This window comes from Saccostrea cucullata, unplaced genomic scaffold, assembly GCF_032062105.1.
Source record: "Saccostrea cucullata isolate Sc308-1 unplaced genomic scaffold, CSIRO_AGI_Scuc_v1 ctg3261, whole genome shotgun sequence".
Lineage (NCBI taxonomy): Eukaryota > Metazoa > Mollusca > Bivalvia > Ostreida > Ostreidae > Saccostrea > Saccostrea cuccullata.
The window spans coordinates 5,255-18,003 of NW_026933415.1; the positions used below are offsets into that span (position 1 = coordinate 5,255).

The 12,749-nt window shown below is 35.5% G+C and overlaps 1 long non-coding RNA gene across 1 annotated transcript; it reads left to right on the forward strand.

The window, feature by feature from the left end:
- The first annotated feature begins 4,141 nt into the window (after positions 1 to 4,141).
- LOC134238300 (uncharacterized) lies at positions 4,142 to 10,659 on the forward strand. Its single transcript, XR_009985969.1, has 3 exons — positions 4,142 to 4,425; positions 7,198 to 7,370; positions 10,508 to 10,659. It is a non-coding gene; the product is annotated as an uncharacterized LOC134238300 (long non-coding RNA).
- Positions 10,660 to 12,749: the final 2,090 nt, after the last annotated feature.

Sequence of the window (12,749 nt, forward strand, 5' to 3'; positions counted from 1 at the left end):
TTTCTCTCACCGAGCCGTTCCTGAAAGCATTCTGCAAGAAAAAGTTCAACGTCACCAGAGGCTTCTTGATAGAAAAAAGAACCTTGCGAAAAACGAATCTGCCCAAGTTCTACTCTCCTTGAGCCAGGAAGAACCATTATGTGTCACGACTGGAACCTCCACACAAACACCAGTGTGATTTGTCTGCCATATCGCCGTAAAAACTGAAATCTCACTACCAGTCATGACAGGTCTGATTGTGACAAAGAAGAGTGTGTGCGACAAGAATGTTGAAACTTGTGCCCAGTTGACACAAGAACAGGAACTGCTACAGCGCAAATGTGAAGAAGGTTAAAGACAATGAAACGTAATAGGCCTCATTACAAAGACTGGAAGAAGAAAACAAATTTCTGAGGGATGATGTTGAAAAGACACTTAGTTTCCATACTCTGAAAGGAGATGATCGACGCACCAAGTTCTACACTGGATTTCCTAATTATGTGATATCTTTATAATGCAATTGACTTAGATTTTGTAATATTCAATTATCAATAGATCAGTTAGCCAATGCTAAAAATTTGGACTATGAGCATTCTAGTAGCCCTTTTAGCATTTTCCCAATGACTTTCAATGAAAATCTTCATGATCATGAGGAAGAACCTAATTGGCTAGAGAGTTTTCAAGACAATGAAAATAAAAAAATGCAAAGAAATGATTCCATCATTGGCCCATTTATTGATTTCAAATGACAAAATCAAAACAAACCAAGAAAATCAGAAATGTCAGGGTTTTCAAGAGAAACAAAAAATTTGTTTTCCCAGTGGGACATATTAGAATTCCAAATGAAATTTTATATCGCAAATATTACAGTCAGGATTGGTGGCCCCAACCAAAATTCAAAGACACATTTTTGAAAATTTGCATGCTAAGAAAATTGCTGGCCACTTTGGCTTGAAACAACTGTTACTTTAACAAAACGCAGGTTTTATTGGCCTAGAATGGATGATTGTATTAAAAGATGGTGTGAGTCTTGTGAACTTTGTGCTCGTTGTAAGCTAGGTCCCTGGGTTGGGAATTCCCTCCTTCAACAATTCAAATTGGGTGCCCCTTTGCAATGTATAGCCAGAGATATAGTAGGGCCTTTACCAGAAACTGTAAATGGGAATTTATATATTATGGTTGTAAGGGATTACTATACAAAATGGAAAGAAGCATTTCCAATTCGTGACCATACAGCACTTACAGTAGCTGACAAATTAGTAACAGAGTTCATATGTCGTTTTGGATGTCCAGACCAGATTCATACAGACCAGGGGAGGGAATTTGAATCACATCTTTTCTAACATGTTTGTAATCTTTTAGGTATTGAAAAAACAAGAACAACCCCTTATCACCCCCAGTCAGATGGTCTCGTATAAAGATTTAACAGAACACTTCGACAAATGCTTAGTATTTTTGTATCTGAAAATCTTAGTAATAACCATAGTTATTATGATGAGCCTGAGCCAGTGTTTGTGACCATCAAGAACGACATGTAATCCGACATTTCAGATGAAGAAGAAGTGAACGTTGAAGAATCTTTACAAATTATTATTCTCATGTGAGCACTAACATCAAAAGAGGAAAACTAGAAAATAGAAAGTCCAGAGGAAGACAAGCCACAGAACAATGAAGTGAATCCTAACTATGAGGAAGAAGATGTGTCGGACCTTGAAAACCCTGAAACTTCAGAAAACAGATAACCTTAAACGAGGTAAATTATTGACAAGCAAGTTGATGAAACAAGAATATCAACAGTCCCTTTTAAAGTCATCATTTCGTAAATTCTATGATCGATACAATGACCTTGTCAGGAAATACAATTTATCATTGAATGAAATGCTGACTGACGTTTTTCATACCAATTATTAGTCCATTATTTATACACTGAACTGACCACGGATTTTTTCCGTTATTTCCTGATTATGACATCGAGCACACGGCGGGTGTGACCGGTCAGCAGGGGATGCTCACTCCTCCATGGCACCTGATCCCACCTCTGATGTTTCGGAGGTCCGTGTCTGCTCTTATTTTGTAGATTTGTTTAATGGACGTTGAGATTGAATACTGTTCGTTATTTCCATATCCTACCAACCCGCCATGATGTGCACTACAGGGAGAAATTCAATAGGGCGCTATATGTAGGACAAAAGTCCTCATTGAACAAACCTATGGTATTTTGAAAATGCCTGTCAGTAGGACTTCGTACCAACCCGAGCAGAGCGTGTATGTATGTTGTTACATGCGTTAAGCTGCATAACATAGGGATCCTACGCCAAGACATTGTAACCACAGACATTAATGACCTAGTAATTGTAAACCTATAGGGTTTGGGAAAAATATTTTAATGAGTAGAATAATCATTATCAATTACTGTGGTTTCATCAATTTTCGTTGGCATCAATTTTCGTGGATTTTGTAAAACAGACAGTTTCGAGGATACGTAATTTCGTGGACAAGAGTATTGCCTATACAAATGAATGTCATATTTCGTTATTCAATGAACATTTGAATTCGTGGATCTGCTCAACAACGAAATCCACGAAAATTGGTGCACAACGAATATTGATGAAACCACAGTATTATGTTCCCCAAACGAAGTTGGGGAACATATTGTTTTTACTCTGTTTCTTATTAAGGTCTTCCGACTTCCTTCGGAAGACCTTACTGTTTTTCTTATGTTTCCTATTATTATTATTTTTCCCTTTTCATAGTACACGTGATTTCTCCGAAACTACAGAACCGATTTCAAAGATTTTTTCAGGAATGATGCATTGTTGTAATATCTCCAGACCTTTTTTTCATTTTTTTGAAAATCACTTCCGGTCGCATTTTTTGTCCGATTTTCTTTTTTTAAGTTGTCATTTTGTCCAAGCATCTTCTTGTAAACCACTCAAGATTGAATCATGATATTTTCAGGGATTATAAAACATCATATTGAGTTATGCATGACGTCTTTTAATTTCGCATCCGTCACTTCCAGTCGACACAGGAAGGGATGTTTAATTTTAAGATTTTTTGAAAAATTTAACGGGATTGATTAAAGGCAAATAGAACATATATTTTTATTCACAATCCTCAACAAAAGGCATCCATCAGAAGTACTTCCGGTAAAAACCGGAAGTAGTCGAAAATTCAAAGTTTTTCCTTTGAATCAAAATAAATCAAATAAAACGATTGAATTTGAGTTTTTCAATTTTTTACTGACTTGCTGACTGTGATGTCAGCTGGAAATAATGCCGGAATTGTCAAAAGTCGTCAAATGACGTCACTTCCGGTCAAAACGCGTAATTACTTTTGCACCGAGAATAGTTTGCCAAGAAATATACAACAAAAGTTGTGCGTAATTATGAGAGCTTTCATATAAGATTAAGGAAAAGGGGCTGGCCCCTATAATTAGGCCAGGGGTAAATAGATCATAAAGGTTTTTTTTTTCTGAGAGCTAAAAATATTTATTTTTTAATGGTAACAGTTATACTATGAAAAAATTTTTCTGAAATCATTTCGAATTGATGAAAAACCCTGTCATTTGGTATAAAGATAAACAAACTCCAAACTATATTTGTTTTTTATAAAACAAATATGTGGGAAGCCTTACATGGACAAGTTGTCTAGCTACTGTAGCCAGCAAAGCCTTTACTGTGCCACTAACGCACAGTTTTAGCAGGGACCTATATATACTAACATAGGTCCCTGGTTTTAGTTGATGCGTCAGTAAAATATAGTGTTGATTCGGTGTTTGTCTGTTTTCTTTTTATGCAAGTAATTTAAAATGTGATGTATGTAATCAAAATGGGTTTTTTTTCTGCATTTGTATACTAGGTGTAAACAACGCGCGGCATTGTGGGAAACGGGAAGGTACTAAAGACTTGATATGCTAAAATCCTGATTTGACCTGATTTAAAATTGTCAGTAATATTCCAAACAAATGATTTCTTGTATAACATAATGCATCATAGTCAAAGGTCTTTAAAATAAGACATTTTAAGTACTCAATATTATCATTCAATTTAAAATAAAAACATCGGTAATTTCAGGTCTTTAGTACATCCGGGTTTCAGTGTGTCCCATCGAAATCGGCAAATCGGACACATGTTGATCATGTTTACAAAGTAAATTGAGGATTTTCTCACCATACAAGCCGTATGTAAACATGCACGGACATTTTATCTGCAGCTCAAAGTACTTTATCAATCCTCTGGAGCATTATTCTAAGCAAAGTTATCCGATTTATATATTCTTGTGTGAATTGTTTACGAGGAAATTCCGACTGTCACAGTAATAAACAGGGATGAACACTCTTGACTCTGTTTCGGATTCCCCAGTGATAATTGTATCGAATGATTAAAGAGCTGACGGTTACATTTTAATTTATGATTGGCGTGGACCATGGGAATGAATTCGAAGGTAAGATTTTTGTTTACCTAAAATTTACATTAATTATATTACTATGGCAGCTTAGAGCATTTATCAGCTGTCGATATTTTTAGAAATACACAGACACAGCGATATATTAACTGTTTTACAGTTCAGACGCTCTCAGTTAGCCTTTTAAAATCCCCACAGCTTTAAATTTTAATTAAATATGTGTGAGCATGTAATTTCAACAAGACTTGCTTTCAACATGTTCAAAACAAAATGCTTTTCAACTAATAATATACTACTCAAAATTTGATAAGGATCACTAGGTTATATATGTGTAATTTTACCACTAACATAACAACGGACAAAAATTTAAGTCAAAAATGTCTTTACTCAGTTTATGAAAGGATATCTATAAACAACATGAATTTTTACCAGTAAGAAATGCTTGAAATCTTATAACAACACCAAAAGGCATTTCATTACAAAAAAGTTAACAGAAAACCGGAGAAAAAATTGCACATTTTTTGGAGAAAGTCCATCATCACAAATAGTCAATGTAGTGTCAATACCGAGTATGGCCTCTTCTTGCATCAATGACGACTTGACAACGTCGAGCCATGCTGTCAATAAGCACCCGGATGTTTCCAATTGGAAGGTCGTTCCACTCTTAAACGAGGGCGTTTCCCAGCTCTGCCAAAGTCGTGGGTTGTGCTCTACGGCATGACAGGGCAACTTGCAGCATATTCCAAACATGCTCAATCGGGTTCAAGTCCGGCGAGCGTGCTGGCCAGTCCATACGGACAATTGTCTCCTGTTGAAGGTACTGCTCCACCACCCTGGTGCGATGTGGACGGGCATTATCATCCATCAGAATGAACTCAGGGCCAACAGCACCAGCGTAGGGTCTAACATAAACATCCAGGATCTCATCCCGGTACCGCACCCCCGTCATTGTTCCTCTCTCCAGGACATGAAGATCTGTTCTTCCATCCCTGCTGATTCCACCCCAGACCATGATGGAACCACCACCATAACGGTCATGTTCACTGATGTGGGTATCATGAAAACGTTCACGCCGTCGTCTCCACACTCGTTGCCTCCTGTCTGTAAAGTCCAAACAATACCTGGACTCATCGGTAAACAGAACTGGAACCCAATCGTTCTGTGTCCAAGTGACATGGTCTTCAGCCCAGTCCAATCGCTCCCGCCGGTGTCGCACAGTCAGAGGGATTCGAACACATGCCCTTCTCGAGTTGTGACTTGCATTGTGAAGCCGATTCCGTATCGTCTGAGTCGAGACGTTTACCCCTGAGGCGTTCAGGAGGTCGTTACGCAGGCTGGTTGCTGTCCAGAAGGGGTGGCGTCGTGCCTGAAGAGCCACAAAATGGTCTTGTCGTTGAGTTGTTGATCTCTGACGACCACCCCCATGTCTGTGTGCTGCTGTACCAAAAGTTTGTCGTCGGTTCCAGGCTCTGTTTACAACGCTTTGGCTGACGTTTAGCGCATTTGCAACATCACGTTGTGAATAACCAGCGTCAAGCATTCCAATACATCTACCTAGTTGTTCTGTCGTCAGGCGACGCCTTACACGTTGAGGGGCCATTGTGTTGATAAACGTAGTGTAAACACTCAGGTGAGTTCTTTTAAATCTTAGAAAGAATCACACCGCTGCCTGAGTGAAAATCGTGCAATTGTAGCAAAAGTATAAACTGTGACGAGAAACCATTTCCATGACATGAAATGCACGTGCAAGTTTGTTGAAAACATTTTTTTTTTTTTTGCATATGGACAAAATATTGCCAGTTATACAGTTATTGATTATCTCAAATTATAGAAAATTTAAATGATCCTTATCAAATTTTGAGTAGTATATGTTGACGGGTGTGATAATCGGGTACGATAAGCATGGTAAGGGCAGATACTTATTCACTTTTAATTTAGATCAGGCTTGTCAAACCGCACTAGACATTTGGTGCATCGATGCATGTTCACATGGACTGATTTCAATTCAAATTATTTTAATTCGAATTAATTTACTGCGCATTAAATTACTTTGCATTAGCTCCTTGTGAACACTAATATGACTAAGGTAAGCTAAATCCAATTAAATTTTGAGGCATGTGAAATGGCAAAATTAAGTCAAATGCTACATGTTGGTGGTCAGCTTTAAGTACTTGTGCTATTTTTGAGTGAAAAACTAAGGAAAATATAGTGTTAATCACTAAAATGTGAAAACAGACACTGTGACATTATGTCAAATACATCTGTTTATGCCTAAGGTGACATGATATGTAAATGATGTCATAAAAGCCTAACTGAAGCCTGCATGACTGTCAAAGTAAAATTTTTATTCAATTTGGTTACTTTGCATTATAATTAGCTGTCATGTGAACACAGTTTGATTCGCATTAGTTTGATTTGCATTTAATTTAGTTTACTTCGCAATAATTTACTGCGAATTAAACTCTCCGTCTGAACAGGGCACTAGACTCTAAAGTCACATGACGTCGTAGTGTAAGTTTGGCCTACAATACCACTTTAAAGCTTGAACGTAGCTCAAAGAAGCAAAGCACTGTGGGTCCAAAGTTACTGCAGAAAAAAATTTAGTATAATTTATTTACAAAATAATTGCACACAATTTAATATTGCTCAGTTAATTAAATCAATATTTTATTATGTCATATGTATGTTTCTTAGTTAAATTGCAAAAGAAATTTGTAAAAAAAAAAAATGTAATAGTAGAGTTTGCTTTTTTTTGTGATGAGGCTGCAGAAATGGTTTGTTTGTTTAATTAGTCTATTGAAAATTTTTCAGTCATTTTATGATGCCACCACTTGGGATAGTAAGCTGCAAATATAGACTTGTACTCAGCACTTATTGCCTTTGAGAAGTAAGGGATCCTTTTCGTGCCAACACCCACACCTACTGTGACACAGAATCTCGGTTTATACAGTCTGTTTGGAGAAACCTGTCTCTAGCATTTAGCAGTAAGTATCAGCTTCTTATTGATACTTTGATTGATAATGTTATCATGAGAATCTCACTCATTCAATATATACTGGTGAATAGCTTCAATATGGACCTTTACTTGGAACTCAGGGTCATTATCCTAACATCTACTGTGAGGTTTTTAGGGTCTTATTCACTACAAATGTTGGGTGCATGGTTAGGGAACATAACTGCGTACATGTTTTTGTCTTAGGTTTGATGCAGTGAATTAAAATCAAGCCCAGCTTCATGATTATACATAGCAATTGCCCTTCCACTAACAGACAATGATGTATTTGGGTTATATAGTAAAAAACGCTTAGGCAAACACTTATAATGAAAAGAAGCTTATCGAAAATTGAATTTTATTCCCAGTCTTTTTAAAATATATATGGAAAACTAAATGGTGTCCTGATAAGGCAATTTGTTAAAGTGTGTGTTAGGAACAATGTGCTAACACAGTGTTCTCAACACTGTTAGGCTAAGGCAACTTAGAACAACATGCAGTTGTGCTGATGCTCTCAACATGCTGCCATGCTAAGGCCATTCCAAGTTTTTTCTATGTTTAGCGTCCGTGTGCGCCTTGGTTTTTGACACCCAATGTTAGAAAAAACACACAACATCAGGAGTCCTGAAATTGATTAATTTAGGCAAAATTGTTGAATTTGTCAATTTCTCCAAATAATTCTGTACAGTAAGTTATATTTGGTGTATTGTAAGCATTTATTCCCTTGTTTTTGCTTAAGAATAGACATTTCTTCTATTAAAGAAGTTTAGTTAGATCAAATCATTGAAAATCATTTTAATCCTGTGTTTTATGTTTTGACTTCTGTGTTGTTGTTTTTTTTGCGAATAGATTGGTAGGTTTTTGAAAGATGGGTGGACGCTAAACAGAGAAGAAAACTTGGAATGGCCTAATACAACTTTACACAATCTATTAGGCCAAAATAAAAAATACTCCTGTTTCCTGTCACCCGACCTACCCTACATTTTACCCTCTGACCCTAAAAGTTTTTATTACATTTTCATTTTTTGGATAACTATTTCTCTAAAATACTAAAGTTGACCAATGATATTTACAGAATTAATACATCACAAGTGTACAGGTTACCTTTACTTTATAAATCTTGATTAACAAACTTGCTTTGAAACTGTTAACATATCATTTTCTTGTTATTACAGTTATTACATGCTATATGTTCTGCATTCATTAAATTTTGAAAATAAAATTTTTTCTCAAAATAAAATTTTTTCCCTACCTACCGACCCTAATGTTTTTGGTCAGGGGACAGGAAACAAGAGTATATTTTATTTTGGCCTTATGTGTAAGCTTGACGGCGTAGTGTAAACAGCCTGCTGAAACTGTTACAAACGCACTAAGTACATTGTCACCGTGTTGTCATAAGCACACTAGCCCATTCTCATAAGTAAGGTTGGACACCGGTACACGGTACCAGTACCGTACTGAATAGTTACTTCAAAAATACCGGTAAAATACCGTTTCATTTAATACCGGTACTGATAACGGTATTTCTTAACCTTTAAAACATTGTTATACGTTTAAATTATATTTTAAAAAAGATTCCAGACTCGCCAAAATGGAATTCTCCGTGCATTGAAAGGGTAGGCTAATTAACGAATCAGTACTAAGTAAGATACTTCCTTTCTACAGCCGATATTTGAGGGAAAACAATGCATATTAAAAAATATTTACATTAATCTTGTTTCAGTTTTAATAGAAACTGATAGAAATTGTCAATTAAAAAGGCAAACCGTTGTTAATTTGTGATGTCATCTCTCTCCATTTCTCATGTTTCGTCGTTTAGTGCTACAAAGCAAAATGGCGACCGGATGAAGCGATCAGCTGTCAGTCTGTCATTTAGCAGATAATTAGACGGCGGTGTTTGTAATTTTATATTTTTTTATTTTATAGAGATTCAGATTAATTTGTTTTGTTGATCATTTAATAAAAGGTTGAATTATAGAAATAGAATATATTTTGCACATTTTAGATTATAATATTGAAAGTTTAGTTATAAGCATGAGTGATAATTGAAAGCACATCCATTTCAACAATCGCACGTGCGATATATCGTCACTTTCACCGAGAATTTACGGCTTCTGCAGAATTGACAAAATTATCTAATTTATTTAAACATAATAGACCTTAAACGATGTTCAATGAAATTAAATAATTAGAGCAAACTAAACATAAGGGTAGAAGACAGCCGAATGTGAGAAAAGCCAGGTAGGTAGCAGGTGCTTGGTCACGGTAATTACTGTATAAACACTGCCACAGGTGATAACGGTCATTTAGGTGCACAGGAAACCCTAATTACTGTATGTACAAGTGCAATGAACATTTAACGTTTTAAAACGGACGTTTCAATGCATAAATAAATAAGATTAGAAATATTTAAAAATATACATCCGAGTAACCGAGTACCGACTTTAGTATTCGATACTCGGACGTTCGATCGAGTACCCGGTTAACCGGGTACTCGTTGACATCCCTAGTACATACCCTTTATTTGAAATCATGAAAAACTAATATGTTATTTATTACATCCTCAAATGACTGCCTGTAAACCTAAATTTATAAATGATTATAGAGTAGTTTTACAAATAATACACATGCAGAAACGTGACAGTATACATTTATTGACTGAGTTTGAGGGCAACATGCGTTTTGTCGGACCAAAGAACCAAACTGTCTGCCCGAGGCCGTTAGGCCGAAGGCAGACAGTTTGGTTCGAGGGTCCGACAAAACGCATGTTGCCCGAGAACTCTGTCAATAAATGTTTTGTTATACCTTTCATTTTATTATATATTTTTTGACATACATGTATTTTGTACTATATTCCGTAATGTAACATTAGATCTGCTATTGTTTAAAACTAAAGAATGAAAATGAGATTAAGCTCCGCCCATTCTGTGACGTAAGCGGTCCAACATCTCTCCGAGCGGTCCAACATCGATTTTTTTATGCCCACTCAGTAAACATTAAAAATCTTTTTTCTGTATAGATTTGTATAAGAACAATTTTTTAAAGTTATAACAATATCTTATAACTAAGTTTGATGGTTTATCTTATCTGATAAGTTGTACTTTTAAAAAAATCAATTTCTTTTGATAGGTGTGACTGTCATCTGAGTACTGAAATTTGATGCCAAGCATGATCATGATTTGCCAGAAGAGCCTCTTTTGGGAGATGACAAAGAATAAACAGCAGAATGAAATTGAAACAATCAACTGAATCAAGTCTCAGTTTAAGAAGATGATTTTAAATATATCATACACTGTATTTAAATTTTGATTTGAGAAACGGACATAATTCCAAAAATATGATTTTATCAATTGCTTTCAGTTTTTCAAGATAAACAGATTTTGTTGCAAAATCTAATATGTTTAATTTGGAATAAATGTTCCTTAAATTTAAATATTTGTCAGATCTTGCATGTTTACATCTGTATTGAGGTCTTCCGCTTCCAAGGGAAGACATATCAATTCTAATGGTAAAGATGATAGAGGTCTGTCTTCAGTGGCAATATATAAGATCTTATATGTGTATTTTTACAGTATAATTAAAGGAACATTGCTATCTTGGCATAAACAACTAAAGCATTAACAAATGTGCATGATTCAGAACAAAGGACATGTTATTTCAAACACAAGATCAAAGAGATGTCCAGTCACATTTCAAAGTCAACAAAGCACAAAATCTGTTTACAGTTTAGCTCATATGAGCTAAAGCTGTAGTAAAATTTTGAAAATTCACCCATTATCATCTTTATCTTAAATTCTTCAGAATTTCATTTCCTTCTCAGAACAACTGGACAAAGTAAAGTTAAACTTGGCACAGAGCATTCTTTAGTGTAGATTTCTGTGATTTTCATAGGGTCACATTGACCATCATTGTTCTCAAAATTGCTTTTAGACAGAAACATAATATTTTCAGTGATGATAGAGCTACATGTGCTGATGTGACACATACCTCTCTCTTTCTCAGGAAGTGCAGCACATCGACGCTCGCTATGGCTTGTAAAAAATCCCATCGGGGATTTAGAAAATGTTCACACCTTTTCTGCAATATCTTTTTACATGTTAATATTTTGTAAAGACATTAAGAACAAAAGTTGTGAAGAATATCACAATCTTTCAAAGGATATCAACTATAAAGGGCTTGCCCCTATAATTAAGGACTTAGAGGGACCAAAATTTTTTCCTTAATATCTGAAAAAAAATTTGAATTTGTAATACGTCAAAGAAGCAAAGTTGTTCAAAATGTCAAGCTTAATCTATTGAATTCGTCAAAATGCGTCTGGTAGCCTCGCTTTCGGTCAAACCGAAAGTCATCAGAAAGTGCATATTTTTGTCATTCTTGACAAGGTTTTGGGTAACATATATCACTGAAGGCATAAAAGTTAATTTTTTGTCAATTCACATCACTTTTGGCCAAACCAGAAGTAGCCAAAAAAGCTTATTTTGAAGGTTTTGACTCAAAATTGAAATTATAAAGTCACTGGAGACAACTTAGCTCATTGCTTTCTTTTTGTTGACGTCACTTCCGGTCAAAACAGGACGGAAGACCTACTCGTTGCTTTGCAACGAGCTTTGCTCTAGTTATTATTATTATTTTTCTTCTTCCTGGGAAAATTTTGTCCACGAGTGATCTTGTAAACTACACATCCGACTAAGGTAAAATGTTTTTTGGGTCAGTAGGCATGTTATGCAGAGTTGCCGAACGAAGGTCATTTTGCCCGCACGTGCTTGCAAGAGCGGGCACGTGCAACACGTGAAATGACCAATATAATGAATCCTACCATAACTTTTCTATTTTTTGATGAAATGTTTTGAAACTCATAATATAAGGATATATTAGTAGTATAAATAAGATGACGTGGTCAATATGGCAAGATCTCACGCGCATGCACGTGCGCTTCCCTCTGATTGGCTGAAACTAAAGTCTCAATATCTTTCTTGGTTCTTGTCATAATCTTTTGAAATTTTGAACATAGTCCTATATTATGAAGTTCTACAGCATGATATAAAAAATTTTTCATGAAAGCATGCGCATGCGCGTGTGCTGTAATCTGATTGGCTGGAATTTTAAATGGCTATATCTCCTTTGTTTTTTGACGAAATGCTTTGAAATTTAAAACATAGTCATGCATTAGGATAAACTAAAATATGATATAGAAAAAAAAATCATGAAATCACGCGCATGCACGTGTGCTGCAATCTGATTGGCTGAAACTTTAAATGGCTATATCTCCTTTTTTTTTTGACGAAATATTTGGAATTTTAAAATATAGTCATTCATTTTGATATCCTTCAATAAGATAGAGATAAAAAATTATGAAATCACGCGCATGCAT